The sequence below is a fragment of the Oryzias latipes genome, chromosome 16 (assembly GCF_053564925.1).
Source record: "Oryzias latipes strain Hd-rR chromosome 16, Olatipes_Hd-rR_3.1".
Lineage (NCBI taxonomy): Eukaryota > Metazoa > Chordata > Actinopteri > Beloniformes > Adrianichthyidae > Oryzias > Oryzias latipes.
The window spans coordinates 10,207,206-10,234,963 of record NC_136252.1 but is presented as its reverse complement, the minus strand read 5'-3'; the positions used below and the strand labels follow the sequence as shown (position 1 = coordinate 10,234,963).

Here is a 27,758-nt window from a genome sequence, read left to right as displayed (position 1 = left end):
CCTGCTGAGCGGACACACCCACCTGCAGCCAAAACGGTGACCTTTCACCCCAGCAGGTGCGCCACAGCGGCCTTCCACACACACACACCTGCGTGGGCTCGTCACCGAGACGGCAGCGTTTCTAGAGGGTGCAGGCTTGTGCATTTGCACCTCGGCGCTGACTGCCCTGCAGCTCGCTGAAGAGTTTGGATGAAGCCCGGACGGTCATGTCAGAGAAAAAAAAAAAAAAAAAAAAAAGAAAAAGAAAAGAAAAGAAAAGAAAAGAAAAGAAAAGAAAAGAAAAGAAAGACACAGAAGGACATGAAAAAGCAAGAAACCCAAAGCTGTGTGTTTGATTTCCTGGCCGGTGCGCTCTCTGGTGGCTGTATGTGTCACAGAACGGTGGTGTCAGAAAAATAAAAACCAAAGACACAAATGCATGACAAGGAAACCAAAGTACCCAAAGCTGTTTGTGGGGGTGTGTGAGTGATTTTCCTTCTCTTTGGTGGATGCCAGCAAAAGCCGGAAAACTTACAGCACCTGGTATTCCCAGGCGGTCTCCCATCCAAGTACTAACCAGGCCCGACCCTGCTTAGCTTCCGAGATCGGACGAGATCGGGCGTGTTCAGGGTGGTATGGCCGTAAGCGAAGGGTTGTGTGGAGCAGAGCCCTTTAAGCGCTGCCTGCACCAGACTCCTGCCTGCTCCCAGCGGCCCCTTCACCCACTCACTCTGTGCCACTGATTGGTGCACCTGCTGAGCGGACACACCCACCTGCAGCCAAAACGGTGACCTTTCACCCCAGCAGGTGCGCCACAGCGGCCTTCCACACACACACACCTGCGTGGGCTCGTCACCGAGACGGCAGCGTTTCTAGAGGGTGCAGGCTTGTGCATTTGCACCTCGGCGCTGACTGCCCTGCAGCTCGCTGAAGAGTTTGGATGAAGCCCGGACGGTCATGTCAGAGAAAAAAAAAAAAAAAAAAAAAAGAAAAAGAAAAGAAAAGAAAAGAAAAGAAAAGAAAAGAAAAGAAAAGAAAAGAAAGACACAGAAGGACATGAAAAAGCAAGAAACCCAAAGCTGTGTGTTTGATTTCCTGGCCGGTGCGCTCTCTGGTGGCTGTATGTGTCACAGAACGGTGGTGTCAGAAAAATAAAAACCAAAGACACAAATGCATGACAAGGAAACCAAAGTACCCAAAGCTGTTTGTGGGGGTGTGTGAGTGATTTTCCTTCTCTTTGGTGGATGCCAGCAAAAGCCGGAAAACTTACAGCACCTGGTATTCCCAGGCGGTCTCCCATCCAAGTACTAACCAGGCCCGACCCTGCTTAGCTTCCGAGATCGGACGAGATCGGGCGTGTTCAGGGTGGTGTGGCCGTAAGCGAAGGGTTGTGTGGAGCAGAGCCCTTTAAGCGCTGCCTGCACCAGACTCCTGCCTGCTCCCAGCGGCCCCTTCACCCACTCACTCTGTGCCACTGATTGGTGCACCTGCTGAGCGGACACACCCACCTGCAGCCAAAACGGTGACCTTTCACCCCAGCAGGTGCGCCACAGCGGCCTTCCACACACACACACCTGCGTGGGCTCGTCACCGAGACGGCAGCGTTTCTAGAGGGTGCAGGCTTGTGCATTTGCACCTCGGCGCTGACTGCCCTGCAGCTCGCTGAAGAGTTTGGATGAAGCCCGGACGGTCATGTCAGAGAAAAAAAAAAAAAAAAAAAAAAGAAAAAGAAAAGAAAAGAAAAGAAAAGAAAGACACAGAAGGACATGAAAAAGCAAGAAACCCAAAGCTGTGTGTTTGATTTCCTGGCCGGTGCGCTCTCTGGTGGCTGTATGTGTCACAGAACGGTGGTGTCAGAAAAATAAAAACCAAAGACACAAATGCATGACAAGGAAACCAAAGTACCCAAAGCTGTTTGTGGGGGTGTGTGAGTGATTTTCCTTCTCTTTGGTGGATGCCAGCAAAAGCCGGAAAACTTACAGCACCTGGTATTCCCAGGCGGTCTCCCATCCAAGTACTAACCAGGCCCGACCCTGCTTAGCTTCCGAGATCGGACGAGATCGGGCGTGTTCAGGGTGGTATGGCCGTAAGCGAAGGGTTGTGTGGAGCAGAGCCCTTTAAGCGCTGCCTGCACCAGACTCCTGCCTGCTCCCAGCGGCCCCTTCACCCACTCACTCTGTGCCACTGATTGGTGCACCTGCTGAGCGGACACACCCACCTGCAGCCAAAACGGTGACCTTTCACCCCAGCAGGTGCGCCACAGCGGCCTTCCACACACACACACCTGCGTGGGCTCGTCACCGAGACGGCAGCGTTTCTAGAGGGTGCAGGCTTGTGCATTTGCACCTCGGCGCTGACTGCCCTGCAGCTCGCTGAAGAGTTTGGATGAAGCCCGGACGGTCATGTCAGAGAAAAAAAAAAAAAAAAAAAAAAGAAAAAGAAAAGAAAAGAAAAGAAAAGAAAAGAAAGACACAGAAGGACATGAAAAAGCAAGAAACCCAAAGCTGTGTGTTTGATTTCCTGGCCGGTGCGCTCTCTGGTGGCTGTATGTGTCACAGAACGGTGGTGTCAGAAAAATAAAAACCAAAGACACAAATGCATGACAAGGAAACCAAAGTACCCAAAGCTGTTTGTGGGGGTGTGTGAGTGATTTTCCTTCTCTTTGGTGGATGCCAGCAAAAGCCGGAAAACTTACAGCACCTGGTATTCCCAGGCGGTCTCCCATCCAAGTACTAACCAGGCCCGACCCTGCTTAGCTTCCGAGATCGGACGAGATCGGGCGTGTTCAGGGTGGTGTGGCCGTAAGCGAAGGGTTGTGTGGAGCAGAGCCCTTTAAGCGCTGCCTGCACCAGACTCCTGCCTGCTCCCAGCGGCCCCTTCACCCACTCACTCTGTGCCACTGATTGGTGCACCTGCTGAGCGGACACACCCACCTGCAGCCAAAACGGTGACCTTTCACCCCAGCAGGTGCGCCACAGCGGCCTTCCACACACACACACCTGCGTGGGCGCGTCACCGAGACGGCAGCGTTTCTAGAGGGTGCAGGCTTGTGCATTTGCACCTCGGCGCTGACTGCCCTGCAGCTCGCTGAAGAGTTTGGATGAAGCCCGGACGGTCATGTCAGAGAAAAAAAAAAAAAAAAAAAAAAGAAAAAGAAAGAAAAGAAAAGAAAAGAAAGACACAGAAGGACATGAAAAAGCAAGAAACCCAAAGCTGTGTGTTTGATTTCCTGGCCGGTGCGCTCTCTGGTGGCTGTATGTGTCACAGAACGGTGGTGTCAGAAAAATAAAAACCAAAGACACAAATGCATGACAAGGAAACCAAAGTACCCAAAGCTGTTTGTGGGGGTGTGTGAGTGATTTTCCTTCTCTTTGGTGGATGCCAGCAAAAGCCGGAAAACTTACAGCACCTGGTATTCCCAGGCGGTCTCCCATCCAAGTACTAACCAGGCCCGACCCTGCTTAGCTTCCGAGATCGGACGAGATCGGGCGTGTTCAGGGTGGTATGGCCGTAAGCGAAGGGTTGTGTGGAGCAGAGCCCTTTAAGCGCTGCCTGCACCAGACTCCTGCCTGCTCCCAGCGGCCCCTTCACCCACTCACTCTGTGCCACTGATTGGTGCACCTGCTGAGCGGACACACCCACCTGCAGCCAAAACGGTGACCTTTCACCCCAGCAGGTGCGCCACAGCGGCCTTCCACACACACACACCTGCGTGGGCTCGTCACCGAGACGGCAGCGTTTCTAGAGGGTGCAGGCTTGTGCATTTGCACCTCGGCGCTGACTGCCCTGCAGCTCGCTGAAGAGTTTGGATGAAGCCCGGACGGTCATGTCAGAGAAAAAAAAAAAAAAAAAAAAAAGAAAAAGAAAAGAAAAGAAAAGAAAAGAAAAGAAAAGAAAAGAAAAGAAAAGAAAGACACAGAAGGACATGAAAAAGCAAGAAACCCAAAGCTGTGTGTTTGATTTCCTGGCCGGTGCGCTCTCTGGTGGCTGTATGTGTCACAGAACGGTGGTGTCAGAAAAATAAAAACCAAAGACACAAATGCATGACAAGGAAACCAAAGTACCCAAAGCTGTTTGTGGGGGTGTGTGAGTGATTTTCCTTCTCTTTGGTGGATGCCAGCAAAAGCCGGAAAACTTACAGCACCTGGTATTCCCAGGCGGTCTCCCATCCAAGTACTAACCAGGCCCGACCCTGCTTAGCTTCCGAGATCGGACGAGATCGGGCGTGTTCAGGGTGGTATGGCCGTAAGCGAAGGGTTGTGTGGAGCAGAGCCCTTTAAGCGCTGCCTGCACCAGACTCCTGCCTGCTCCCAGCGGCCCCTTCACCCACTCACTCTGTGCCACTGATTGGTGCACCTGCTGAGCGGACACACCCACCTGCAGCCAAAACGGTGACCTTTCACCCCAGCAGGTGCGCCACAGCGGCCTTCCACACACACACACCTGCGTGGGCTCGTCACCGAGACGGCAGCGTTTCTAGAGGGTGCAGGCTTGTGCATTTGCACCTCGGCGCTGACTGCCCTGCAGCTCGCTGAAGAGTTTGGATGAAGCCCGGACGGTCATGTCAGAGAAAAAAAAAAAAAAAAAAAAAAGAAAAAGAAAAGAAAAGAAAAGAAAAGAAAAGAAAAGAAAAGAAAAGAAAAGAAAGACACAGAAGGACATGAAAAAGCAAGAAACCCAAAGCTGTGTGTTTGATTTCCTGGCCGGTGCGCTCTCTGGTGGCTGTATGTGTCACAGAACGGTGGTGTCAGAAAAATAAAAACCAAAGACACAAATGCATGACAAGGAAACCAAAGTACCCAAAGCTGTTTGTGGGGGTGTGTGAGTGATTTTCCTTCTCTTTGGTGGATGCCAGCAAAAGCCGGAAAACTTACAGCACCTGGTATTCCCAGGCGGTCTCCCATCCAAGTACTAACCAGGCCCGACCCTGCTTAGCTTCCGAGATCGGACGAGATCGGGCGTGTTCAGGGTGGTATGGCCGTAAGCGAAGGGTTGTGTGGAGCAGAGCCCTTTAAGCGCTGCCTGCACCAGACTCCTGCCTGCTCCCAGCGGCCCCTTCACCCACTCACTCTGTGCCACTGATTGGTGCACCTGCTGAGCGGACACACCCACCTGCAGCCAAAACGGTGACCTTTCACCCCAGCAGGTGCGCCACAGCGGCCTTCCACACACACACACCTGCGTGGGCTCGTCACCGAGACGGCAGCGTTTCTAGAGGGTGCAGGCTTGTGCATTTGCACCTCGGCGCTGACTGCCCTGCAGCTCGCTGAAGAGTTTGGATGAAGCCCGGACGGTCATGTCAGAGAAAAAAAAAAAAAAAAAAAAAAGAAAAAGAAAAGAAAAGAAAAGAAAAGAAAAGAAAAGAAAAGAAAAGAAAAGAAAAGAAAAGAAAGACACAGAAGGACATGAAAAAGCAAGAAACCCAAAGCTGTGTGTTTGATTTCCTGGCCGGTGCGCTCTCTGGTGGCTGTATGTGTCACAGAACGGTGGTGTCAGAAAAATAAAAACCAAAGACACAAATGCATGACAAGGAAACCAAAGTACCCAAAGCTGTTTGTGGGGGTGTGTGAGTGATTTTCCTTCTCTTTGGTGGATGCCAGCAAAAGCCGGAAAACTTACAGCACCTGGTATTCCCAGGCGGTCTCCCATCCAAGTACTAACCAGGCCCGACCCTGCTTAGCTTCCGAGATCGGACGAGATCGGGCGTGTTCAGGGTGGTGTGGCCGTAAGCGAAGGGTTGTGTGGAGCAGAGCCCTTTAAGCGCTGCCTGCACCAGACTCCTGCCTGCTCCCAGCGGCCCCTTCACCCACTCACTCTGTGCCACTGATTGGTGCACCTGCTGAGCGGACACACCCACCTGCAGCCAAAACGGTGACCTTTCACCCCAGCAGGTGCGCCACAGCGGCCTTCCACACACACACACCTGCGTGGGCGCGTCACCGAGACGGCAGCGTTTCTAGAGGGTGCAGGCTTGTGCATTTGCACCTCGGCGCTGACTGCCCTGCAGCTCGCTGAAGAGTTTGGATGAAGCCCGGACGGTCATGTCAGAGAAAAAAAAAAAAAAAAAAAAAAGAAAAAGAAAGAAAAGAAAAGAAAAGAAAGACACAGAAGGACATGAAAAAGCAAGAAACCCAAAGCTGTGTGTTTGATTTCCTGGCCGGTGCGCTCTCTGGTGGCTGTATGTGTCACAGAACGGTGGTGTCAGAAAAATAAAAACCAAAGACACAAATGCATGACAAGGAAACCAAAGTACCCAAAGCTGTTTGTGGGGGTGTGTGAGTGATTTTCCTTCTCTTTGGTGGATGCCAGCAAAAGCCGGAAAACTTACAGCACCTGGTATTCCCAGGCGGTCTCCCATCCAAGTACTAACCAGGCCCGACCCTGCTTAGCTTCCGAGATCGGACGAGATCGGGCGTGTTCAGGGTGGTATGGCCGTAAGCGAAGGGTTGTGTGGAGCAGAGCCCTTTAAGCGCTGCCTGCACCAGACTCCTGCCTGCTCCCAGCGGCCCCTTCACCCACTCACTCTGTGCCACTGATTGGTGCACCTGCTGAGCGGACACACCCACCTGCAGCCAAAACGGTGACCTTTCACCCCAGCAGGTGCGCCACAGCGGCCTTCCACACACACACACCTGCGTGGGCTCGTCACCGAGACGGCAGCGTTTCTAGAGGGTGCAGGCTTGTGCATTTGCACCTCGGCGCTGACTGCCCTGCAGCTCGCTGAAGAGTTTGGATGAAGCCCGGACGGTCATGTCAGAGAAAAAAAAAAAAAAAAAAAAAAGAAAAAGAAAAGAAAAGAAAAGAAAAGAAAAGAAAAGAAAAGAAAAGAAAAGAAAGACACAGAAGGACATGAAAAAGCAAGAAACCCAAAGCTGTGTGTTTGATTTCCTGGCCGGTGCGCTCTCTGGTGGCTGTATGTGTCACAGAACGGTGGTGTCAGAAAAATAAAAACCAAAGACACAAATGCATGACAAGGAAACCAAAGTACCCAAAGCTGTTTGTGGGGGTGTGTGAGTGATTTTCCTTCTCTTTGGTGGATGCCAGCAAAAGCCGGAAAACTTACAGCACCTGGTATTCCCAGGCGGTCTCCCATCCAAGTACTAACCAGGCCCGACCCTGCTTAGCTTCCGAGATCGGACGAGATCGGGCGTGTTCAGGGTGGTATGGCCGTAAGCGAAGGGTTGTGTGGAGCAGAGCCCTTTAAGCGCTGCCTGCACCAGACTCCTGCCTGCTCCCAGCGGCCCCTTCACCCACTCACTCTGTGCCACTGATTGGTGCACCTGCTGAGCGGACACACCCACCTGCAGCCAAAACGGTGACCTTTCACCCCAGCAGGTGCGCCACAGCGGCCTTCCACACACACACACCTGCGTGGGCTCGTCACCGAGACGGCAGCGTTTCTAGAGGGTGCAGGCTTGTGCATTTGCACCTCGGCGCTGACTGCCCTGCAGCTCGCTGAAGAGTTTGGATGAAGCCCGGACGGTCATGTCAGAGAAAAAAAAAAAAAAAAAAAAAAGAAAAAGAAAGAAAAGAAAAGAAAAGAAAGACACAGAAGGACATGAAAAAGCAAGAAACCCAAAGCTGTGTGTTTGATTTCCTGGCCGGTGCGCTCTCTGGTGGCTGTATGTGTCACAGAACGGTGGTGTCAGAAAAATAAAAACCAAAGACACAAATGCATGACAAGGAAACCAAAGTACCCAAAGCTGTTTGTGGGGGTGTGTGAGTGATTTTCCTTCTCTTTGGTGGATGCCAGCAAAAGCCGGAAAACTTACAGCACCTGGTATTCCCAGGCGGTCTCCCATCCAAGTACTAACCAGGCCCGACCCTGCTTAGCTTCCGAGATCGGACGAGATCGGGCGTGTTCAGGGTGGTGTGGCCGTAAGCGAAGGGTTGTGTGGAGCAGAGCCCTTTAAGCGCTGCCTGCACCAGACTCCTGCCTGCTCCCAGCGGCCCCTTCACCCACTCACTCTGTGCCACTGATTGGTGCACCTGCTGAGCGGACACACCCACCTGCAGCCAAAACGGTGACCTTTCACCCCAGCAGGTGCGCCACAGCGGCCTTCCACACACACACACCTGCGTGGGCGCGTCACCGAGACGGCAGCGTTTCTAGAGGGTGCAGGCTTGTGCATTTGCACCTCGGCGCTGACTGCCCTGCAGCTCGCTGAAGAGTTTGGATGAAGCCCGGACGGTCATGTCAGAGAAAAAAAAAAAAAAAAAAAAAAGAAAAAGAAAGAAAAGAAAAGAAAAGAAAGACACAGAAGGACATGAAAAAGCAAGAAACCCAAAGCTGTGTGTTTGATTTCCTGGCCGGTGCGCTCTCTGGTGGCTGTATGTGTCACAGAACGGTGGTGTCAGAAAAATAAAAACCAAAGACACAAATGCATGACAAGGAAACCAAAGTACCCAAAGCTGTTTGTGGGGGTGTGTGAGTGATTTTCCTTCTCTTTGGTGGATGCCAGCAAAAGCCGGAAAACTTACAGCACCTGGTATTCCCAGGCGGTCTCCCATCCAAGTACTAACCAGGCCCGACCCTGCTTAGCTTCCGAGATCGGACGAGATCGGGCGTGTTCAGGGTGGTATGGCCGTAAGCGAAGGGTTGTGTGGAGCAGAGCCCTTTAAGCGCTGCCTGCACCAGACTCCTGCCTGCTCCCAGCGGCCCCTTCACCCACTCACTCTGTGCCACTGATTGGTGCACCTGCTGAGCGGACACACCCACCTGCAGCCAAAACGGTGACCTTTCACCCCAGCAGGTGCGCCACAGCGGCCTTCCACACACACACACCTGCGTGGGCTCGTCACCGAGACGGCAGCGTTTCTAGAGGGTGCAGGCTTGTGCATTTGCACCTCGGCGCTGACTGCCCTGCAGCTCGCTGAAGAGTTTGGATGAAGCCCGGACGGTCATGTCAGAGAAAAAAAAAAAAAAAAAAAAAAGAAAAAGAAAAGAAAAGAAAAGAAAAGAAAAGAAAAGAAAAGAAAAGAAAAGAAAGACACAGAAGGACATGAAAAAGCAAGAAACCCAAAGCTGTGTGTTTGATTTCCTGGCCGGTGCGCTCTCTGGTGGCTGTATGTGTCACAGAACGGTGGTGTCAGAAAAATAAAAACCAAAGACACAAATGCATGACAAGGAAACCAAAGTACCCAAAGCTGTTTGTGGGGGTGTGTGAGTGATTTTCCTTCTCTTTGGTGGATGCCAGCAAAAGCCGGAAAACTTACAGCACCTGGTATTCCCAGGCGGTCTCCCATCCAAGTACTAACCAGGCCCGACCCTGCTTAGCTTCCGAGATCGGACGAGATCGGGCGTGTTCAGGGTGGTATGGCCGTAAGCGAAGGGTTGTGTGGAGCAGAGCCCTTTAAGCGCTGCCTGCACCAGACTCCTGCCTGCTCCCAGCGGCCCCTTCACCCACTCACTCTGTGCCACTGATTGGTGCACCTGCTGAGCGGACACACCCACCTGCAGCCAAAACGGTGACCTTTCACCCCAGCAGGTGCGCCACAGCGGCCTTCCACACACACACACCTGCGTGGGCTCGTCACCGAGACGGCAGCGTTTCTAGAGGGTGCAGGCTTGTGCATTTGCACCTCGGCGCTGACTGCCCTGCAGCTCGCTGAAGAGTTTGGATGAAGCCCGGACGGTCATGTCAGAGAAAAAAAAAAAAAAAAAAAAAAGAAAAAGAAAGAAAAGAAAAGAAAAGAAAGACACAGAAGGACATGAAAAAGCAAGAAACCCAAAGCTGTGTGTTTGATTTCCTGGCCGGTGCGCTCTCTGGTGGCTGTATGTGTCACAGAACGGTGGTGTCAGAAAAATAAAAACCAAAGACACAAATGCATGACAAGGAAACCAAAGTACCCAAAGCTGTTTGTGGGGGTGTGTGAGTGATTTTCCTTCTCTTTGGTGGATGCCAGCAAAAGCCGGAAAACTTACAGCACCTGGTATTCCCAGGCGGTCTCCCATCCAAGTACTAACCAGGCCCGACCCTGCTTAGCTTCCGAGATCGGACGAGATCGGGCGTGTTCAGGGTGGTGTGGCCGTAAGCGAAGGGTTGTGTGGAGCAGAGCCCTTTAAGCGCTGCCTGCACCAGACTCCTGCCTGCTCCCAGCGGCCCCTTCACCCACTCACTCTGTGCCACTGATTGGTGCACCTGCTGAGCGGACACACCCACCTGCAGCCAAAACGGTGACCTTTCACCCCAGCAGGTGCGCCACAGCGGCCTTCCACACACACACACCTGCGTGGGCGCGTCACCGAGACGGCAGCGTTTCTAGAGGGTGCAGGCTTGTGCATTTGCACCTCGGCGCTGACTGCCCTGCAGCTCGCTGAAGAGTTTGGATGAAGCCCGGACGGTCATGTCAGAGAAAAAAAAAAAAAAAAAAAAAAGAAAAAGAAAGAAAAGAAAAGAAAAGAAAGACACAGAAGGACATGAAAAAGCAAGAAACCCAAAGCTGTGTGTTTGATTTCCTGGCCGGTGCGCTCTCTGGTGGCTGTATGTGTCACAGAACGGTGGTGTCAGAAAAATAAAAACCAAAGACACAAATGCATGACAAGGAAACCAAAGTACCCAAAGCTGTTTGTGGGGGTGTGTGAGTGATTTTCCTTCTCTTTGGTGGATGCCAGCAAAAGCCGGAAAACTTACAGCACCTGGTATTCCCAGGCGGTCTCCCATCCAAGTACTAACCAGGCCCGACCCTGCTTAGCTTCCGAGATCGGACGAGATCGGGCGTGTTCAGGGTGGTATGGCCGTAAGCGAAGGGTTGTGTGGAGCAGAGCCCTTTAAGCGCTGCCTGCACCAGACTCCTGCCTGCTCCCAGCGGCCCCTTCACCCACTCACTCTGTGCCACTGATTGGTGCACCTGCTGAGCGGACACACCCACCTGCAGCCAAAACGGTGACCTTTCACCCCAGCAGGTGCGCCACAGCGGCCTTCCACACACACACACCTGCGTGGGCTCGTCACCGAGACGGCAGCGTTTCTAGAGGGTGCAGGCTTGTGCATTTGCACCTCGGCGCTGACTGCCCTGCAGCTCGCTGAAGAGTTTGGATGAAGCCCGGACGGTCATGTCAGAGAAAAAAAAAAAAAAAAAAAAAAGAAAAAGAAAAGAAAAGAAAAGAAAAGAAAAGAAAGACACAGAAGGACATGAAAAAGCAAGAAACCCAAAGCTGTGTGTTTGATTTCCTGGCCGGTGCGCTCTCTGGTGGCTGTATGTGTCACAGAACGGTGGTGTCAGAAAAATAAAAACCAAAGACACAAATGCATGACAAGGAAACCAAAGTACCCAAAGCTGTTTGTGGGGGTGTGTGAGTGATTTTCCTTCTCTTTGGTGGATGCCAGCAAAAGCCGGAAAACTTACAGCACCTGGTATTCCCAGGCGGTCTCCCATCCAAGTACTAACCAGGCCCGACCCTGCTTAGCTTCCGAGATCGGACGAGATCGGGCGTGTTCAGGGTGGTGTGGCCGTAAGCGAAGGGTTGTGTGGAGCAGAGCCCTTTAAGCGCTGCCTGCACCAGACTCCTGCCTGCTCCCAGCGGCCCCTTCACCCACTCACTCTGTGCCACTGATTGGTGCACCTGCTGAGCGGACACACCCACCTGCAGCCAAAACGGTGACCTTTCACCCCAGCAGGTGCGCCACAGCGGCCTTCCACACACACACACCTGCGTGGGCGCGTCACCGAGACGGCAGCGTTTCTAGAGGGTGCAGGCTTGTGCATTTGCACCTCGGCGCTGACTGCCCTGCAGCTCGCTGAAGAGTTTGGATGAAGCCCGGACGGTCATGTCAGAGAAAAAAAAAAAAAAAAAAAAAAGAAAAAGAAAGAAAAGAAAAGAAAAGAAAGACACAGAAGGACATGAAAAAGCAAGAAACCCAAAGCTGTGTGTTTGATTTCCTGGCCGGTGCGCTCTCTGGTGGCTGTATGTGTCACAGAACGGTGGTGTCAGAAAAATAAAAACCAAAGACACAAATGCATGACAAGGAAACCAAAGTACCCAAAGCTGTTTGTGGGGGTGTGTGAGTGATTTTCCTTCTCTTTGGTGGATGCCAGCAAAAGCCGGAAAACTTACAGCACCTGGTATTCCCAGGCGGTCTCCCATCCAAGTACTAACCAGGCCCGACCCTGCTTAGCTTCCGAGATCGGACGAGATCGGGCGTGTTCAGGGTGGTATGGCCGTAAGCGAAGGGTTGTGTGGAGCAGAGCCCTTTAAGCGCTGCCTGCACCAGACTCCTGCCTGCTCCCAGCGGCCCCTTCACCCACTCACTCTGTGCCACTGATTGGTGCACCTGCTGAGCGGACACACCCACCTGCAGCCAAAACGGTGACCTTTCACCCCAGCAGGTGCGCCACAGCGGCCTTCCACACACACACACCTGCGTGGGCTCGTCACCGAGACGGCAGCGTTTCTAGAGGGTGCAGGCTTGTGCATTTGCACCTCGGCGCTGACTGCCCTGCAGCTCGCTGAAGAGTTTGGATGAAGCCCGGACGGTCATGTCAGAGAAAAAAAAAAAAAAAAAAAAAAGAAAAAGAAAAGAAAAGAAAAGAAAAGAAAAGAAAGACACAGAAGGACATGAAAAAGCAAGAAACCCAAAGCTGTGTGTTTGATTTCCTGGCCGGTGCGCTCTCTGGTGGCTGTATGTGTCACAGAACGGTGGTGTCAGAAAAATAAAAACCAAAGACACAAATGCATGACAAGGAAACCAAAGTACCCAAAGCTGTTTGTGGGGGTGTGTGAGTGATTTTCCTTCTCTTTGGTGGATGCCAGCAAAAGCCGGAAAACTTACAGCACCTGGTATTCCCAGGCGGTCTCCCATCCAAGTACTAACCAGGCCCGACCCTGCTTAGCTTCCGAGATCGGACGAGATCGGGCGTGTTCAGGGTGGTGTGGCCGTAAGCGAAGGGTTGTGTGGAGCAGAGCCCTTTAAGCGCTGCCTGCACCAGACTCCTGCCTGCTCCCAGCGGCCCCTTCACCCACTCACTCTGTGCCACTGATTGGTGCACCTGCTGAGCGGACACACCCACCTGCAGCCAAAACGGTGACCTTTCACCCCAGCAGGTGCGCCACAGCGGCCTTCCACACACACACACCTGCGTGGGCGCGTCACCGAGACGGCAGCGTTTCTAGAGGGTGCAGGCTTGTGCATTTGCACCTCGGCGCTGACTGCCCTGCAGCTCGCTGAAGAGTTTGGATGAAGCCCGGACGGTCATGTCAGAGAAAAAAAAAAAAAAAAAAAAAAGAAAAAGAAAAGAAAAGAAAAGAAAAGAAAGACACAGAAGGACATGAAAAAGCAAGAAACCCAAAGCTGTGTGTTTGATTTCCTGGCCGGTGCGCTCTCTGGTGGCTGTATGTGTCACAGAACGGTGGTGTCAGAAAAATAAAAACCAAAGACACAAATGCATGACAAGGAAACCAAAGTACCCAAAGCTGTTTGTGGGGGTGTGTGAGTGATTTTCCTTCTCTTTGGTGGATGCCAGCAAAAGCCGGAAAACTTACAGCACCTGGTATTCCCAGGCGGTCTCCCATCCAAGTACTAACCAGGCCCGACCCTGCTTAGCTTCCGAGATCGGACGAGATCGGGCGTGTTCAGGGTGGTATGGCCGTAAGCGAAGGGTTGTGTGGAGCAGAGCCCTTTAAGCGCTGCCTGCACCAGACTCCTGCCTGCTCCCAGCGGCCCCTTCACCCACTCACTCTGTGCCACTGATTGGTGCACCTGCTGAGCGGACACACCCACCTGCAGCCAAAACGGTGACCTTTCACCCCAGCAGGTGCGCCACAGCGGCCTTCCACACACACACACCTGCGTGGGCTCGTCACCGAGACGGCAGCGTTTCTAGAGGGTGCAGGCTTGTGCATTTGCACCTCGGCGCTGACTGCCCTGCAGCTCGCTGAAGAGTTTGGATGAAGCCCGGACGGTCATGTCAGAGAAAAAAAAAAAAAAAAAAAAAAGAAAAAGAAAAGAAAAGAAAAGAAAAGAAAAGAAAAGAAAAGAAAAGAAAGACACAGAAGGACATGAAAAAGCAAGAAACCCAAAGCTGTGTGTTTGATTTCCTGGCCGGTGCGCTCTCTGGTGGCTGTATGTGTCACAGAACGGTGGTGTCAGAAAAATAAAAACCAAAGACACAAATGCATGACAAGGAAACCAAAGTACCCAAAGCTGTTTGTGGGGGTGTGTGAGTGATTTTCCTTCTCTTTGGTGGATGCCAGCAAAAGCCGGAAAACTTACAGCACCTGGTATTCCCAGGCGGTCTCCCATCCAAGTACTAACCAGGCCCGACCCTGCTTAGCTTCCGAGATCGGACGAGATCGGGCGTGTTCAGGGTGGTGTGGCCGTAAGCGAAGGGTTGTGTGGAGCAGAGCCCTTTAAGCGCTGCCTGCACCAGACTCCTGCCTGCTCCCAGCGGCCCCTTCACCCACTCACTCTGTGCCACTGATTGGTGCACCTGCTGAGCGGACACACCCACCTGCAGCCAAAACGGTGACCTTTCACCCCAGCAGGTGCGCCACAGCGGCCTTCCACACACACACACCTGCGTGGGCTCGTCACCGAGACGGCAGCGTTTCTAGAGGGTGCAGGCTTGTGCATTTGCACCTCGGCGCTGACTGCCCTGCAGCTCGCTGAAGAGTTTGGATGAAGCCCGGACGGTCATGTCAGAGAAAAAAAAAAAAAAAAAAAAAAGAAAAAGAAAAGAAAAGAAAAGAAAAGAAAGACACAGAAGGACATGAAAAAGCAAGAAACCCAAAGCTGTGTGTTTGATTTCCTGGCCGGTGCGCTCTCTGGTGGCTGTATGTGTCACAGAACGGTGGTGTCAGAAAAATAAAAACCAAAGACACAAATGCATGACAAGGAAACCAAAGTACCCAAAGCTGTTTGTGGGGGTGTGTGAGTGATTTTCCTTCTCTTTGGTGGATGCCAGCAAAAGCCGGAAAACTTACAGCACCTGGTATTCCCAGGCGGTCTCCCATCCAAGTACTAACCAGGCCCGACCCTGCTTAGCTTCCGAGATCGGACGAGATCGGGCGTGTTCAGGGTGGTGTGGCCGTAAGCGAAGGGTTGTGTGGAGCAGAGCCCTTTAAGCGCTGCCTGCACCAGACTCCTGCCTGCTCCCAGCGGCCCCTTCACCCACTCACTCTGTGCCACTGATTGGTGCACCTGCTGAGCGGACACACCCACCTGCAGCCAAAACGGTGACCTTTCACCCCAGCAGGTGCGCCACAGCGGCCTTCCACACACACACACCTGCGTGGGCTCGTCACCGAGACGGCAGCGTTTCTAGAGGGTGCAGGCTTGTGCATTTGCACCTCGGCGCTGACTGCCCTGCAGCTCGCTGAAGAGTTTGGATGAAGCCCGGACGGTCATGTCAGAGAAAAAAAAAAAAAAAAAAAAAAGAAAAAGAAAAGAAAAGAAAAGAAAAGAAAAGAAAAGAAAAGAAAAGAAAAGAAAAGAAAGACACAGAAGGACATGAAAAAGCAAGAAACCCAAAGCTGTGTGTTTGATTTCCTGGCCGGTGCGCTCTCTGGTGGCTGTATGTGTCACAGAACGGTGGTGTCAGAAAAATAAAAACCAAAGACACAAATGCATGACAAGGAAACCAAAGTACCCAAAGCTGTTTGTGGGGGTGTGTGAGTGATTTTCCTTCTCTTTGGTGGATGCCAGCAAAAGCCGGAAAACTTACAGCACCTGGTATTCCCAGGCGGTCTCCCATCCAAGTACTAACCAGGCCCGACCCTGCTTAGCTTCCGAGATCGGACGAGATCGGGCGTGTTCAGGGTGGTGTGGCCGTAAGCGAAGGGTTGTGTGGAGCAGAGCCCTTTAAGCGCTGCCTGCACCAGACTCCTGCCTGCTCCCAGCGGCCCCTTCACCCACTCACTCTGTGCCACTGATTGGTGCACCTGCTGAGCGGACACACCCACCTGCAGCCAAAACGGTGACCTTTCACCCCAGCAGGTGCGCCACAGCGGCCTTCCACACACACACACCTGCGTGGGCGCGTCACCGAGACGGCAGCGTTTCTAGAGGGTGCAGGCTTGTGCATTTGCACCTCGGCGCTGACTGCCCTGCAGCTCGCTGAAGAGTTTGGATGAAGCCCGGACGGTCATGTCAGAGAAAAAAAAAAAAAAAAAAAAAAGAAAAAGAAAGAAAAGAAAAGAAAAGAAAGACACAGAAGGACATGAAAAAGCAAGAAACCCAAAGCTGTGTGTTTGATTTCCTGGCCGGTGCGCTCTCTGGTGGCTGTATGTGTCACAGAACGGTGGTGTCAGAAAAATAAAAACCAAAGACACAAATGCATGACAAGGAAACCAAAGTACCCAAAGCTGTTTGTGGGGGTGTGTGAGTGATTTTCCTTCTCTTTGGTGGATGCCAGCAAAAGCCGGAAAACTTACAGCACCTGGTATTCCCAGGCGGTCTCCCATCCAAGTACTAACCAGGCCCGACCCTGCTTAGCTTCCGAGATCGGACGAGATCGGGCGTGTTCAGGGTGGTGTGGCCGTAAGCGAAGGGTTGTGTGGAGCAGAGCCCTTTAAGCGCTGCCTGCACCAGACTCCTGCCTGCTCCCAGCGGCCCCTTCACCCACTCACTCTGTGCCACTGATTGGTGCACCTGCTGAGCGGACACACCCACCTGCAGCCAAAACGGTGACCTTTCACCCCAGCAGGTGCGCCACAGCGGCCTTCCACACACACACACCTGCGTGGGCGCGTCACCGAGACGGCAGCGTTTCTAGAGGGTGCAGGCTTGTGCATTTGCACCTCGGCGCTGACTGCCCTGCAGCTCGCTGAAGAGTTTGGATGAAGCCCGGACGGTCATGTCAGAGAAAAAAAAAAAAAAAAAAAAAAGAAAAAGAAAGAAAAGAAAAGAAAAGAAAGACACAGAAGGACATGAAAAAGCAAGAAACCCAAAGCTGTGTGTTTGATTTCCTGGCCGGTGCGCTCTCTGGTGGCTGTATGTGTCACAGAACGGTGGTGTCAGAAAAATAAAAACCAAAGACACAAATGCATGACAAGGAAACCAAAGTACCCAAAGCTGTTTGTGGGGGTGTGTGAGTGATTTTCCTTCTCTTTGGTGGATGCCAGCAAAAGCCGGAAAACTTACAGCACCTGGTATTCCCAGGCGGTCTCCCATCCAAGTACTAACCAGGCCCGACCCTGCTTAGCTTCCGAGATCGGACGAGATCGGGCGTGTTCAGGGTGGTATGGCCGTAAGCGAAGGGTTGTGTGGAGCAGAGCCCTTTAAGCGCTGCCTGCACCAGACTCCTGCCTGCTCCCAGCGGCCCCTTCACCCACTCACTCTGTGCCACTGATTGGTGCACCTGCTGAGCGGACACACCCACCTGCAGCCAAAACGGTGACCTTTCACCCCAGCAGGTGCGCCACAGCGGCCTTCCACACACACACACCTGCGTGGGCTCGTCACCGAGACGGCAGCGTTTCTAGAGGGTGCAGGCTTGTGCATTTGCACCTCGGCGCTGACTGCCCTGCAGCTCGCTGAAGAGTTTGGATGAAGCCCGGACGGTCATGTCAGAGAAAAAAAAAAAAAAAAAAAAAAGAAAAAGAAAAGAAAAGAAAAGAAAAGAAAAGAAAGACACAGAAGGACATGAAAAAGCAAGAAACCCAAAGCTGTGTGTTTGATTTCCTGGCCGGTGCGCTCTCTGGTGGCTGTATGTGTCACAGAACGGTGGTGTCAGAAAAATAAAAACCAAAGACACAAATGCATGACAAGGAAACCAAAGTACCCAAAGCTGTTTGTGGGGGTGTGTGAGTGATTTTCCTTCTCTTTGGTGGATGCCAGCAAAAGCCGGAAAACTTACAGCACCTGGTATTCCCAGGCGGTCTCCCATCCAAGTACTAACCAGGCCCGACCCTGCTTAGCTTCCGAGATCGGACGAGATCGGGCGTGTTCAGGGTGGTGTGGCCGTAAGCGAAGGGTTGTGTGGAGCAGAGCCCTTTAAGCGCTGCCTGCACCAGACTCCTGCCTGCTCCCAGCGGCCCCTTCACCCACTCACTCTGTGCCACTGATTGGTGCACCTGCTGAGCGGACACACCCACCTGCAGCCAAAACGGTGACCTTTCACCCCAGCAGGTGCGCCACAGCGGCCTTCCACACACACACACCTGCGTGGGCGCGTCACCGAGACGGCAGCGTTTCTAGAGGGTGCAGGCTTGTGCATTTGCACCTCGGCGCTGACTGCCCTGCAGCTCGCTGAAGAGTTTGGATGAAGCCCGGACGGTCATGTCAGAGAAAAAAAAAAAAAAAAAAAAAAGAAAAAGAAAGAAAAGAAAAGAAAAGAAAGACACAGAAGGACATGAAAAAGCAAGAAACCCAAAGCTGTGTGTTTGATTTCCTGGCCGGTGCGCTCTCTGGTGGCTGTATGTGTCACAGAACGGTGGTGTCAGAAAAATAAAAACCAAAGACACAAATGCATGACAAGGAAACCAAAGTACCCAAAGCTGTTTGTGGGGGTGTGTGAGTGATTTTCCTTCTCTTTGGTGGATGCCAGCAAAAGCCGGAAAACTTACAGCACCTGGTATTCCCAGGCGGTCTCCCATCCAAGTACTAACCAGGCCCGACCCTGCTTAGCTTCCGAGATCGGACGAGATCGGGCGTGTTCAGGGTGGTATGGCCGTAAGCGAAGGGTTGTGTGGAGCAGAGCCCTTTAAGCGCTGCCTGCACCAGACTCCTGCCTGCTCCCAGCGGCCCCTTCACCCACTCACTCTGTGCCACTGATTGGTGCACCTGCTGAGCGGACACACCCACCTGCAGCCAAAACGGTGACCTTTCACCCCAGCAGGTGCGCCACAGCGGCCTTCCACACACACACACCTGCGTGGGCTCGTCACCGAGACGGCAGCGTTTCTAGAGGGTGCAGGCTTGTGCATTTGCACCTCGGCGCTGACTGCCCTGCAGCTCGCTGAAGAGTTTGGATGAAGCCCGGACGGTCATGTCAGAGAAAAAAAAAAAAAAAAAAAAAAGAAAAAGAAAAGAAAAGAAAAGAAAAGAAAAGAAAGACACAGAAGGACATGAAAAAGCAAGAAACCCAAAGCTGTGTGTTTGATTTCCTGGCCGGTGCGCTCTCTGGTGGCTGTATGTGTCACAGAACGGTGGTGTCAGAAAAATAAAAACCAAAGACACAAATGCATGACAAGGAAACCAAAGTACCCAAAGCTGTTTGTGGGGGTGTGTGAGTGATTTTCCTTCTCTTTGGTGGATGCCAGCAAAAGCCGGAAAACTTACAGCACCTGGTATTCCCAGGCGGTCTCCCATCCAAGTACTAACCAGGCCCGACCCTGCTTAGCTTCCGAGATCGGACGAGATCGGGCGTGTTCAGGGTGGTGTGGCCGTAAGCGAAGGGTTGTGTGGAGCAGAGCCCTTTAAGCGCTGCCTGCACCAGACTCCTGCCTGCTCCCAGCGGCCCCTTCACCCACTCACTCTGTGCCACTGATTGGTGCACCTGCTGAGCGGACACACCCACCTGCAGCCAAAACGGTGACCTTTCACCCCAGCAGGTGCGCCACAGCGGCCTTCCACACACACACACCTGCGTGGGCGCGTCACCGAGACGGCAGCGTTTCTAGAGGGTGCAGGCTTGTGCATTTGCACCTCGGCGCTGACTGCCCTGCAGCTCGCTGAAGAGTTTGGATGAAGCCCGGACGGTCATGTCAGAGAAAAAAAAAAAAAAAAAAAAAAGAAAAAGAAAAGAAAAGAAAAGAAAAGAAAGACACAGAAGGACATGAAAAAGCAAGAAACCCAAAGCTGTGTGTTTGATTTCCTGGCCGGTGCGCTCTCTGGTGGCTGTATGTGTCACAGAACGGTGGTGTCAGAAAAATAAAAACCAAAGACACAAATGCATGACAAGGAAACCAAAGTACCCAAAGCTGTTTGTGGGGGTGTGTGAGTGATTTTCCTTCTCTTTGGTGGATGCCAGCAAAAGCCGGAAAACTTACAGCACCTGGTATTCCCAGGCGGTCTCCCATCCAAGTACTAACCAGGCCCGACCCTGCTTAGCTTCCGAGATCGGACGAGATCGGGCGTGTTCAGGGTGGTATGGCCGTAAGCGAAGGGTTGTGTGGAGCAGAGCCCTTTAAGCGCTGCCTGCACCAGACTCCTGCCTGCTCCCAGCGGCCCCTTCACCCACTCACTCTGTGCCACTGATTGGTGCACCTGCTGAGCGGACACACCCACCTGCAGCCAAAACGGTGACCTTTCACCCCAGCAGGTGCGCCACAGCGGCCTTCCACACACACACACCTGCGTGGGCTCGTCACCGAGACGGCAGCGTTTCTAGAGGGTGCAGGCTTGTGCATTTGCACCTCGGCGCTGACTGCCCTGCAGCTCGCTGAAGAGTTTGGATGAAGCCCGGACGGTCATGTCAGAGAAAAAAAAAAAAAAAAAAAAAAGAAAAAGAAAAGAAAAGAAAAGAAAAGAAAAGAAAAGAAAAGAAAAGAAAGACACAGAAGGACATGAAAAAGCAAGAAACCCAAAGCTGTGTGTTTGATTTCCTGGCCGGTGCGCTCTCTGGTGGCTGTATGTGTCACAGAACGGTGGTGTCAGAAAAATAAAAACCAAAGACACAAATGCATGACAAGGAAACCAAAGTACCCAAAGCTGTTTGTGGGGGTGTGTGAGTGATTTTCCTTCTCTTTGGTGGATGCCAGCAAAAGCCGGAAAACTTACAGCACCTGGTATTCCCAGGCGGTCTCCCATCCAAGTACTAACCAGGCCCGACCCTGCTTAGCTTCCGAGATCGGACGAGATCGGGCGTGTTCAGGGTGGTGTGGCCGTAAGCGAAGGGTTGTGTGGAGCAGAGCCCTTTAAGCGCTGCCTGCACCAGACTCCTGCCTGCTCCCAGCGGCCCCTTCACCCACTCACTCTGTGCCACTGATTGGTGCACCTGCTGAGCGGACACACCCACCTGCAGCCAAAACGGTGACCTTTCACCCCAGCAGGTGCGCCACAGCGGCCTTCCACACACACACACCTGCGTGGGCTCGTCACCGAGACGGCAGCGTTTCTAGAGGGTGCAGGCTTGTGCATTTGCACCTCGGCGCTGACTGCCCTGCAGCTCGCTGAAGAGTTTGGATGAAGCCCGGACGGTCATGTCAGAGAAAAAAAAAAAAAAAAAAAAAAGAAAAAGAAAAGAAAAGAAAAGAAAAGAAAGACACAGAAGGACATGAAAAAGCAAGAAACCCAAAGCTGTGTGTTTGATTTCCTGGCCGGTGCGCTCTCTGGTGGCTGTATGTGTCACAGAACGGTGGTGTCAGAAAAATAAAAACCAAAGACACAAATGCATGACAAGGAAACCAAAGTACCCAAAGCTGTTTGTGGGGGTGTGTGAGTGATTTTCCTTCTCTTTGGTGGATGCCAGCAAAAGCCGGAAAACTTACAGCACCTGGTATTCCCAGGCGGTCTCCCATCCAAGTACTAACCAGGCCCGACCCTGCTTAGCTTCCGAGATCGGACGAGATCGGGCGTGTTCAGGGTGGTGTGGCCGTAAGCGAAGGGTTGTGTGGAGCAGAGCCCTTTAAGCGCTGCCTGCACCAGACTCCTGCCTGCTCCCAGCGGCCCCTTCACCCACTCACTCTGTGCCACTGATTGGTGCACCTGCTGAGCGGACACACCCACCTGCAGCCAAAACGGTGACCTTTCACCCCAGCAGGTGCGCCACAGCGGCCTTCCACACACACACACCTGCGTGGGCGCGTCACCGAGACGGCAGCGTTTCTAGAGGGTGCAGGCTTGTGCATTTGCACCTCGGCGCTGACTGCCCTGCAGCTCGCTGAAGAGTTTGGATGAAGCCCGGACGGTCATGTCAGAGAAAAAAAAAAAAAAAAAAAAAAGAAAAAGAAAGAAAAGAAAAGAAAAGAAAGACACAGAAGGACATGAAAAAGCAAGAAACCCAAAGCTGTGTGTTTGATTTCCTGGCCGGTGCGCTCTCTGGTGGCTGTATGTGTCACAGAACGGTGGTGTCAGAAAAATAAAAACCAAAGACACAAATGCATGACAAGGAAACCAAAGTACCCAAAGCTGTTTGTGGGGGTGTGTGAGTGATTTTCCTTCTCTTTGGTGGATGCCAGCAAAAGCCGGAAAACTTACAGCACCTGGTATTCCCAGGCGGTCTCCCATCCAAGTACTAACCAGGCCCGACCCTGCTTAGCTTCCGAGATCGGACGAGATCGGGCGTGTTCAGGGTGGTATGGCCGTAAGCGAAGGGTTGTGTGGAGCAGAGCCCTTTAAGCGCTGCCTGCACCAGACTCCTGCCTGCTCCCAGCGGCCCCTTCACCCACTCACTCTGTGCCACTGATTGGTGCACCTGCTGAGCGGACACACCCACCTGCAGCCAAAACGGTGACCTTTCACCCCAGCAGGTGCGCCACAGCGGCCTTCCACACACACACACCTGCGTGGGCTCGTCACCGAGACGGCAGCGTTTCTAGAGGGTGCAGGCTTGTGCATTTGCACCTCGGCGCTGACTGCCCTGCAGCTCGCTGAAGAGTTTGGATGAAGCCCGGACGGTCATGTCAGAGAAAAAAAAAAAAAAAAAAAAAAGAAAAAGAAAAGAAAAGAAAAGAAAAGAAAAGAAAAGAAAAGAAAGACACAGAAGGACATGAAAAAGCAAGAAACCCAAAGCTGTGTGTTTGATTTCCTGGCCGGTGCGCTCTCTGGTGGCTGTATGTGTCACAGAACGGTGGTGTCAGAAAAATAAAAACCAAAGACACAAATGCATGACAAGGAAACCAAAGTACCCAAAGCTGTTTGTGGGGGTGTGTGAGTGATTTTCCTTCTCTTTGGTGGATGCCAGCAAAAGCCGGAAAACTTACAGCACCTGGTATTCCCAGGCGGTCTCCCATCCAAGTACTAACCAGGCCCGACCCTGCTTAGCTTCCGAGATCGGACGAGATCGGGCGTGTTCAGGGTGGTGTGGCCGTAAGCGAAGGGTTGTGTGGAGCAGAGCCCTTTAAGCGCTGCCTGCACCAGACTCCTGCCTGCTCCCAGCGGCCCCTTCACCCACTCACTCTGTGCCACTGATTGGTGCACCTGCTGAGCGGACACACCCACCTGCAGCCAAAACGGTGACCTTTCACCCCAGCAGGTGCGCCACAGCGGCCTTCCACACACACACACCTGCGTGGGCTCGTCACCGAGACGGCAGCGTTTCTAGAGGGTGCAGGCTTGTGCATTTGCACCTCGGCGCTGACTGCCCTGCAGCTCGCTGAAGAGTTTGGATGAAGCCCGGACGGTCATGTCAGAGAAAAAAAAAAAAAAAAAAAAAAGAAAAAGAAAAGAAAAGAAAAGAAAAGAAAAGAAAAGAAAGACACAGAAGGACATGAAAAAGCAAGAAACCCAAAGCTGTGTGTTTGATTTCCTGGCCGGTGCGCTCTCTGGTGGCTGTATGTGTCACAGAACGGTGGTGTCAGAAAAATAAAAACCAAAGACACAAATGCATGACAAGGAAACCAAAGTACCCAAAGCTGTTTGTGGGGGTGTGTGAGTGATTTTCCTTCTCTTTGGTGGATGCCAGCAAAAGCCGGAAAACTTACAGCACCTGGTATTCCCAGGCGGTCTCCCATCCAAGTACTAACCAGGCCCGACCCTGCTTAGCTTCCGAGATCGGACGAGATCGGGCGTGTTCAGGGTGGTGTGGCCGTAAGCGAAGGGTTGTGTGGAGCAGAGCCCTTTAAGCGCTGCCTGCACCAGACTCCTGCCTGCTCCCAGCGGCCCCTTCACCCACTCACTCTGTGCCACTGATTGGTGCACCTGCTGAGCGGACACACCCACCTGCAGCCAAAACGGTGACCTTTCACCCCAGCAGGTGCGCCACAGCGGCCTTCCACACACACACACCTGCGTGGGCTCGTCACCGAGACGGCAGCGTTTCTAGAGGGTGCAGGCTTGTGCATTTGCACCTCGGCGCTGACTGCCCTGCAGCTCGCTGAAGAGTTTGGATGAAGCCCGGACGGTCATGTCAGAGAAAAAAAAAAAAAAAAAAAAAAGAAAAAGAAAAGAAAAGAAAAGAAAAGAAAGACACAGAAGGACATGAAAAAGCAAGAAACCCAAAGCTGTGTGTTTGATTTCCTGGCCGGTGCGCTCTCTGGTGGCTGTATGTGTCACAGAACGGTGGTGTCAGAAAAATAAAAACCAAAGACACAAATGCATGACAAGGAAACCAAAGTACCCAAAGCTGTTTGTGGGGGTGTGTGAGTGATTTTCCTTCTCTTTGGTGGATGCCAGCAAAAGCCGGAAAACTTACAGCACCTGGTATTCCCAGGCGGTCTCCCATCCAAGTACTAACCAGGCCCGACCCTGCTTAGCTTCCGAGATCGGACGAGATCGGGCGTGTTCAGGGTGGTATGGCCGTAAGCGAAGGGTTGTGTGGAGCAGAGCCCTTTAAGCGCTGCCTGCACCAGACTCCTGCCTGCTCCCAGCGGCCCCTTCACCCACTCACTCTGTGCCACTGATTGGTGCACCTGCTGAGCGGACACACCCACCTGCAGCCAAAACGGTGACCTTTCACCCCAGCAGGTGCGCCACAGCGGCCTTCCACACACACACACCTGCGTGGGCTCGTCACCGAGACGGCAGCGTTTCTAGAGGGTGCAGGCTTGTGCATTTGCACCTCGGCGCTGACTGCCCTGCAGCTCGCTGAAGAGTTTGGATGAAGCCCGGACGGTCATGTCAGAGAAAAAAAAAAAAAAAAAAAAAAGAAAAAGAAAAGAAAAGAAAAGAAAAGAAAAGAAAAGAAAAGAAAAGAAAGACACAGAAGGACATGAAAAAGCAAGAAACCCAAAGCTGTGTGTTTGATTTCCTGGCCGGTGCGCTCTCTGGTGGCTGTATGTGTCACAGAACGGTGGTGTCAGAAAAATAAAAACCAAAGACACAAATGCATGACAAGGAAACCAAAGTACCCAAAGCTGTTTGTGGGGGTGTGTGAGTGATTTTCCTTCTCTTTGGTGGATGCCAGCAAAAGCCGGAAAACTTACAGCACCTGGTATTCCCAGGCGGTCTCCCATCCAAGTACTAACCAGGCCCGACCCTGCTTAGCTTCCGAGATCGGACGAGATCGGGCGTGTTCAGGGTGGTATGGCCGTAAGCGAAGGGTTGTGTGGAGCAGAGCCCTTTAAGCGCTGCCTGCACCAGACTCCTGCCTGCTCCCAGCGGCCCCTTCACCCACTCACTCTGTGCCACTGATTGGTGCACCTGCTGAGCGGACACACCCACCTGCAGCCAAAACGGTGACCTTTCACCCCAGCAGGTGCGCCACAGCGGCCTTCCACACACACACACCTGCGTGGGCTCGTCACCGAGACGGCAGCGTTTCTAGAGGGTGCAGGCTTGTGCATTTGCACCTCGGCGCTGACTGCCCTGCAGCTCGCTGAAGAGTTTGGATGAAGCCCGGACGGTCATGTCAGAGAAAAAAAAAAAAAAAAAAAAAAGAAAAAGAAAAGAAAAGAAAAGAAAAGAAAAGAAAAGAAAAGAAAAGAAAAGAAAGACACAGAAGGACATGAAAAAGCAAGAAACCCAAAGCTGTGTGTTTGATTTCCTGGCCGGTGCGCTCTCTGGTGGCTGTATGTGTCACAGAACGGTGGTGTCAGAAAAATAAAAACCAAAGACACAAATGCATGACAAGGAAACCAAAGTACCCAAAGCTGTTTGTGGGGGTGTGTGAGTGATTTTCCTTCTCTTTGGTGGATGCCAGCAAAAGCCGGAAAACTTACAGCACCTGGTATTCCCAGGCGGTCTCCCATCCAAGTACTAACCAGGCCCGACCCTGCTTAGCTTCCGAGATCGGACGAGATCGGGCGTGTTCAGGGTGGTGTGGCCGTAAGCGAAGGGTTGTGTGGAGCAGAGCCCTTTAAGCGCTGCCTGCACCAGACTCCTGCCTGCTCCCAGCGGCCCCTTCACCCACTCACTCTGTGCCACTGATTGGTGCACCTGCTGAGCGGACACACCCACCTGCAGCCAAAACGGTGACCTTTCACCCCAGCAGGTGCGCCACAGCGGCCTTCCACACACACACACCTGCGTGGGCTCGTCACCGAGACGGCAGCGTTTCTAGAGGGTGCAGGCTTGTGCATTTGCACCTCGGCGCTGACTGCCCTGCAGCTCGCTGAAGAGTTTGGATGAAGCCCGGACGGTCATGTCAGAGAAAAAAAAAAAAAAAAAAAAAAGAAAAAGAAAAGAAAAGAAAAGAAAAGAAAAGAAAAGAAAAGAAAAGAAAAGAAAGACACAGAAGGACATGAAAAAGCAAGAAACCCAAAGCTGTGTGTTTGATTTCCTGGCCGGTGCGCTCTCTGGTGGCTGTATGTGTCACAGAACGGTGGTGTCAGAAAAATAAAAACCAAAGACACAAATGCATGACAAGGAAACCAAAGTACCCAAAGCTGTTTGTGGGGGTGTGTGAGTGATTTTCCTTCTCTTTGGTGGATGCCAGCAAAAGCCGGAAAACTTACAGCACCTGGTATTCCCAGGCGGTCTCCCATCCAAGTACTAACCAGGCCCGACCCTGCTTAGCTTCCGAGATCGGACGAGATCGGGCGTGTTCAGGGTGGTGTGGCCGTAAGCGAAGGGTTGTGTGGAGCAGAGCCCTTTAAGCGCTGCCTGCACCAGACTCCTGCCTGCTCCCAGCGGCCCCTTCACCCACTCACTCTGTGCCACTGATTGGTGCACCTGCTGAGCGGACACACCCACCTGCAGCCAAAACGGTGACCTTTCACCCCAGCAGGTGCGCCACAGCGGCCTTCCACACACACACACCTGCGTGGGCTCGTCACCGAGACGGCAGCGTTTCTAGAGGGTGCAGGCTTGTGCATTTGCACCTCGGCGCTGACTGCCCTGCAGCTCGCTGAAGAGTTTGGATGAAGCCCGGACGGTCATGTCAGAGAAAAAAAAAAAAAAAAAAAAAAGAAAAAGAAAAGAAAAGAAAAGAAAAGAAAGACACAGAAGGACATGAAAAAGCAAGAAACCCAAAGCTGTGTGTTTGATTTCCTGGCCGGTGCGCTCTCTGGTGGCTGTATGTGTCACAGAACGGTGGTGTCAGAAAAATAAAAACCAAAGACACAAATGCATGACAAGGAAACCAAAGTACCCAAAGCTGTTTGTGGGGGTGTGTGAGTGATTTTCCTTCTCTTTGGTGGATGCCAGCAAAAGCCGGAAAACTTACAGCACCTGGTATTCCCAGGCGGTCTCCCATCCAAGTACTAACCAGGCCCGACCCTGCTTAGCTTCCGAGATCGGACGAGATCGGGCGTGTTCAGGGTGGTATGGCCGTAAGCGAAGGGTTGTGTGGAGCAGAGCCCTTTAAGCGCTGCCTGCACCAGACTCCTGCCTGCTCCCAGCGGCCCCTTCACCCACTCACTCTGTGCCACTGATTGGTGCACCTGCTGAGCGGACACACCCACCTGCAGCCAAAACGGTGACCTTTCACCCCAGCAGGTGCGCCACAGCGGCCTTCCACACACACACACCTGCGTGGGCTCGTCACCGAGACGGCAGCGTTTCTAGAGGGTGCAGGCTTGTGCATTTGCACCTCGGCGCTGACTGCCCTGCAGCTCGCTGAAGAGTTTGGATGAAGCCCGGACGGTCATGTCAGAGAAAAAAAAAAAAAAAAAAAAAAGAAAAAGAAAAGAAAAGAAAAGAAAAGAAAAGAAAGACACAGAAGGACATGAAAAAGCAAGAAACCCAAAGCTGTGTGTTTGATTTCCTGGCCGGTGCGCTCTCTGGTGGCTGTATGTGTCACAGAACGGTGGTGTCAGAAAAATAAAAACCAAAGACACAAATGCATGACAAGGAAACCAA

General features: G+C 52.5%; 38 non-coding genes across 38 annotated transcripts; all 38 read right to left on the bottom strand.

Annotated features, from left to right (window-relative positions):
* Positions 1–507: 507 nt before the first annotated feature.
* Positions 508–626, bottom strand: LOC144984861 (5S ribosomal RNA). Its single transcript, XR_013648689.1, has one exon. It is a non-coding gene; the product is annotated as a 5S ribosomal RNA (ribosomal RNA).
* Positions 627–1,242: 616 nt separating this feature from the next.
* Positions 1,243–1,361, bottom strand: LOC144986350 (5S ribosomal RNA). The gene has a single exon (XR_013650163.1). It is a non-coding gene; the product is annotated as a 5S ribosomal RNA (ribosomal RNA).
* A 591-nt stretch (positions 1,362–1,952) lies between these two features.
* LOC144984850 (5S ribosomal RNA) lies at positions 1,953–2,071 on the bottom strand. Its single transcript, XR_013648677.1, has one exon. It is a non-coding gene; the product is annotated as a 5S ribosomal RNA (ribosomal RNA).
* A 596-nt stretch (positions 2,072–2,667) lies between these two features.
* On the bottom strand, positions 2,668–2,786 carry LOC144986349 (5S ribosomal RNA). Its single transcript, XR_013650162.1, has one exon. It is a non-coding gene; the product is annotated as a 5S ribosomal RNA (ribosomal RNA).
* A 590-nt stretch (positions 2,787–3,376) lies between these two features.
* Positions 3,377–3,495, bottom strand: LOC144984838 (5S ribosomal RNA). Its single transcript, XR_013648664.1, has one exon. It is a non-coding gene; the product is annotated as a 5S ribosomal RNA (ribosomal RNA).
* A 616-nt stretch (positions 3,496–4,111) lies between these two features.
* Positions 4,112–4,230, bottom strand: LOC144984827 (5S ribosomal RNA). Its single transcript, XR_013648651.1, has one exon. It is a non-coding gene; the product is annotated as a 5S ribosomal RNA (ribosomal RNA).
* A 616-nt stretch (positions 4,231–4,846) lies between these two features.
* LOC144984813 (5S ribosomal RNA) lies at positions 4,847–4,965 on the bottom strand. The gene has a single exon (XR_013648638.1). It is a non-coding gene; the product is annotated as a 5S ribosomal RNA (ribosomal RNA).
* Positions 4,966–5,591: 626 nt separating this feature from the next.
* Positions 5,592–5,710, bottom strand: LOC144986348 (5S ribosomal RNA). The gene has a single exon (XR_013650161.1). It is a non-coding gene; the product is annotated as a 5S ribosomal RNA (ribosomal RNA).
* Positions 5,711–6,300: 590 nt separating this feature from the next.
* LOC144984801 (5S ribosomal RNA) lies at positions 6,301–6,419 on the bottom strand. The gene has a single exon (XR_013648626.1). It is a non-coding gene; the product is annotated as a 5S ribosomal RNA (ribosomal RNA).
* Positions 6,420–7,035: 616 nt separating this feature from the next.
* Positions 7,036–7,154, bottom strand: LOC144984789 (5S ribosomal RNA). The gene has a single exon (XR_013648614.1). It is a non-coding gene; the product is annotated as a 5S ribosomal RNA (ribosomal RNA).
* A 590-nt stretch (positions 7,155–7,744) lies between these two features.
* Positions 7,745–7,863, bottom strand: LOC144986347 (5S ribosomal RNA). Its single transcript, XR_013650160.1, has one exon. It is a non-coding gene; the product is annotated as a 5S ribosomal RNA (ribosomal RNA).
* Positions 7,864–8,453: 590 nt separating this feature from the next.
* On the bottom strand, positions 8,454–8,572 carry LOC144984778 (5S ribosomal RNA). The gene has a single exon (XR_013648602.1). It is a non-coding gene; the product is annotated as a 5S ribosomal RNA (ribosomal RNA).
* Positions 8,573–9,188: 616 nt separating this feature from the next.
* On the bottom strand, positions 9,189–9,307 carry LOC144984767 (5S ribosomal RNA). Its single transcript, XR_013648590.1, has one exon. It is a non-coding gene; the product is annotated as a 5S ribosomal RNA (ribosomal RNA).
* A 590-nt stretch (positions 9,308–9,897) lies between these two features.
* LOC144986346 (5S ribosomal RNA) lies at positions 9,898–10,016 on the bottom strand. Its single transcript, XR_013650159.1, has one exon. It is a non-coding gene; the product is annotated as a 5S ribosomal RNA (ribosomal RNA).
* Positions 10,017–10,606: 590 nt separating this feature from the next.
* On the bottom strand, positions 10,607–10,725 carry LOC144984755 (5S ribosomal RNA). Its single transcript, XR_013648578.1, has one exon. It is a non-coding gene; the product is annotated as a 5S ribosomal RNA (ribosomal RNA).
* Positions 10,726–11,321: 596 nt separating this feature from the next.
* LOC144986345 (5S ribosomal RNA) lies at positions 11,322–11,440 on the bottom strand. Its single transcript, XR_013650158.1, has one exon. It is a non-coding gene; the product is annotated as a 5S ribosomal RNA (ribosomal RNA).
* Positions 11,441–12,030: 590 nt separating this feature from the next.
* Positions 12,031–12,149, bottom strand: LOC144984744 (5S ribosomal RNA). The gene has a single exon (XR_013648567.1). It is a non-coding gene; the product is annotated as a 5S ribosomal RNA (ribosomal RNA).
* A 596-nt stretch (positions 12,150–12,745) lies between these two features.
* LOC144986344 (5S ribosomal RNA) lies at positions 12,746–12,864 on the bottom strand. The gene has a single exon (XR_013650157.1). It is a non-coding gene; the product is annotated as a 5S ribosomal RNA (ribosomal RNA).
* Positions 12,865–13,455: 591 nt separating this feature from the next.
* LOC144984733 (5S ribosomal RNA) lies at positions 13,456–13,574 on the bottom strand. The gene has a single exon (XR_013648556.1). It is a non-coding gene; the product is annotated as a 5S ribosomal RNA (ribosomal RNA).
* A 611-nt stretch (positions 13,575–14,185) lies between these two features.
* On the bottom strand, positions 14,186–14,304 carry LOC144986342 (5S ribosomal RNA). Its single transcript, XR_013650155.1, has one exon. It is a non-coding gene; the product is annotated as a 5S ribosomal RNA (ribosomal RNA).
* Positions 14,305–14,895: 591 nt separating this feature from the next.
* LOC144986341 (5S ribosomal RNA) lies at positions 14,896–15,014 on the bottom strand. Its single transcript, XR_013650154.1, has one exon. It is a non-coding gene; the product is annotated as a 5S ribosomal RNA (ribosomal RNA).
* A 621-nt stretch (positions 15,015–15,635) lies between these two features.
* Positions 15,636–15,754, bottom strand: LOC144986340 (5S ribosomal RNA). Its single transcript, XR_013650153.1, has one exon. It is a non-coding gene; the product is annotated as a 5S ribosomal RNA (ribosomal RNA).
* Positions 15,755–16,344: 590 nt separating this feature from the next.
* On the bottom strand, positions 16,345–16,463 carry LOC144986339 (5S ribosomal RNA). The gene has a single exon (XR_013650152.1). It is a non-coding gene; the product is annotated as a 5S ribosomal RNA (ribosomal RNA).
* Positions 16,464–17,053: 590 nt separating this feature from the next.
* LOC144984722 (5S ribosomal RNA) lies at positions 17,054–17,172 on the bottom strand. The gene has a single exon (XR_013648545.1). It is a non-coding gene; the product is annotated as a 5S ribosomal RNA (ribosomal RNA).
* Positions 17,173–17,768: 596 nt separating this feature from the next.
* Positions 17,769–17,887, bottom strand: LOC144986338 (5S ribosomal RNA). The gene has a single exon (XR_013650151.1). It is a non-coding gene; the product is annotated as a 5S ribosomal RNA (ribosomal RNA).
* A 590-nt stretch (positions 17,888–18,477) lies between these two features.
* On the bottom strand, positions 18,478–18,596 carry LOC144984711 (5S ribosomal RNA). The gene has a single exon (XR_013648534.1). It is a non-coding gene; the product is annotated as a 5S ribosomal RNA (ribosomal RNA).
* Positions 18,597–19,192: 596 nt separating this feature from the next.
* LOC144986337 (5S ribosomal RNA) lies at positions 19,193–19,311 on the bottom strand. Its single transcript, XR_013650150.1, has one exon. It is a non-coding gene; the product is annotated as a 5S ribosomal RNA (ribosomal RNA).
* A 591-nt stretch (positions 19,312–19,902) lies between these two features.
* LOC144984699 (5S ribosomal RNA) lies at positions 19,903–20,021 on the bottom strand. Its single transcript, XR_013648522.1, has one exon. It is a non-coding gene; the product is annotated as a 5S ribosomal RNA (ribosomal RNA).
* Positions 20,022–20,632: 611 nt separating this feature from the next.
* On the bottom strand, positions 20,633–20,751 carry LOC144986336 (5S ribosomal RNA). Its single transcript, XR_013650149.1, has one exon. It is a non-coding gene; the product is annotated as a 5S ribosomal RNA (ribosomal RNA).
* A 591-nt stretch (positions 20,752–21,342) lies between these two features.
* LOC144986335 (5S ribosomal RNA) lies at positions 21,343–21,461 on the bottom strand. The gene has a single exon (XR_013650148.1). It is a non-coding gene; the product is annotated as a 5S ribosomal RNA (ribosomal RNA).
* Positions 21,462–22,051: 590 nt separating this feature from the next.
* LOC144984688 (5S ribosomal RNA) lies at positions 22,052–22,170 on the bottom strand. Its single transcript, XR_013648511.1, has one exon. It is a non-coding gene; the product is annotated as a 5S ribosomal RNA (ribosomal RNA).
* Positions 22,171–22,776: 606 nt separating this feature from the next.
* LOC144986334 (5S ribosomal RNA) lies at positions 22,777–22,895 on the bottom strand. The gene has a single exon (XR_013650147.1). It is a non-coding gene; the product is annotated as a 5S ribosomal RNA (ribosomal RNA).
* A 601-nt stretch (positions 22,896–23,496) lies between these two features.
* On the bottom strand, positions 23,497–23,615 carry LOC144986333 (5S ribosomal RNA). Its single transcript, XR_013650146.1, has one exon. It is a non-coding gene; the product is annotated as a 5S ribosomal RNA (ribosomal RNA).
* A 591-nt stretch (positions 23,616–24,206) lies between these two features.
* LOC144984677 (5S ribosomal RNA) lies at positions 24,207–24,325 on the bottom strand. The gene has a single exon (XR_013648500.1). It is a non-coding gene; the product is annotated as a 5S ribosomal RNA (ribosomal RNA).
* A 611-nt stretch (positions 24,326–24,936) lies between these two features.
* LOC144984666 (5S ribosomal RNA) lies at positions 24,937–25,055 on the bottom strand. Its single transcript, XR_013648489.1, has one exon. It is a non-coding gene; the product is annotated as a 5S ribosomal RNA (ribosomal RNA).
* Positions 25,056–25,671: 616 nt separating this feature from the next.
* On the bottom strand, positions 25,672–25,790 carry LOC144986331 (5S ribosomal RNA). Its single transcript, XR_013650144.1, has one exon. It is a non-coding gene; the product is annotated as a 5S ribosomal RNA (ribosomal RNA).
* A 616-nt stretch (positions 25,791–26,406) lies between these two features.
* LOC144986330 (5S ribosomal RNA) lies at positions 26,407–26,525 on the bottom strand. Its single transcript, XR_013650143.1, has one exon. It is a non-coding gene; the product is annotated as a 5S ribosomal RNA (ribosomal RNA).
* A 591-nt stretch (positions 26,526–27,116) lies between these two features.
* LOC144984655 (5S ribosomal RNA) lies at positions 27,117–27,235 on the bottom strand. Its single transcript, XR_013648478.1, has one exon. It is a non-coding gene; the product is annotated as a 5S ribosomal RNA (ribosomal RNA).
* Positions 27,236–27,758: the final 523 nt, after the last annotated feature.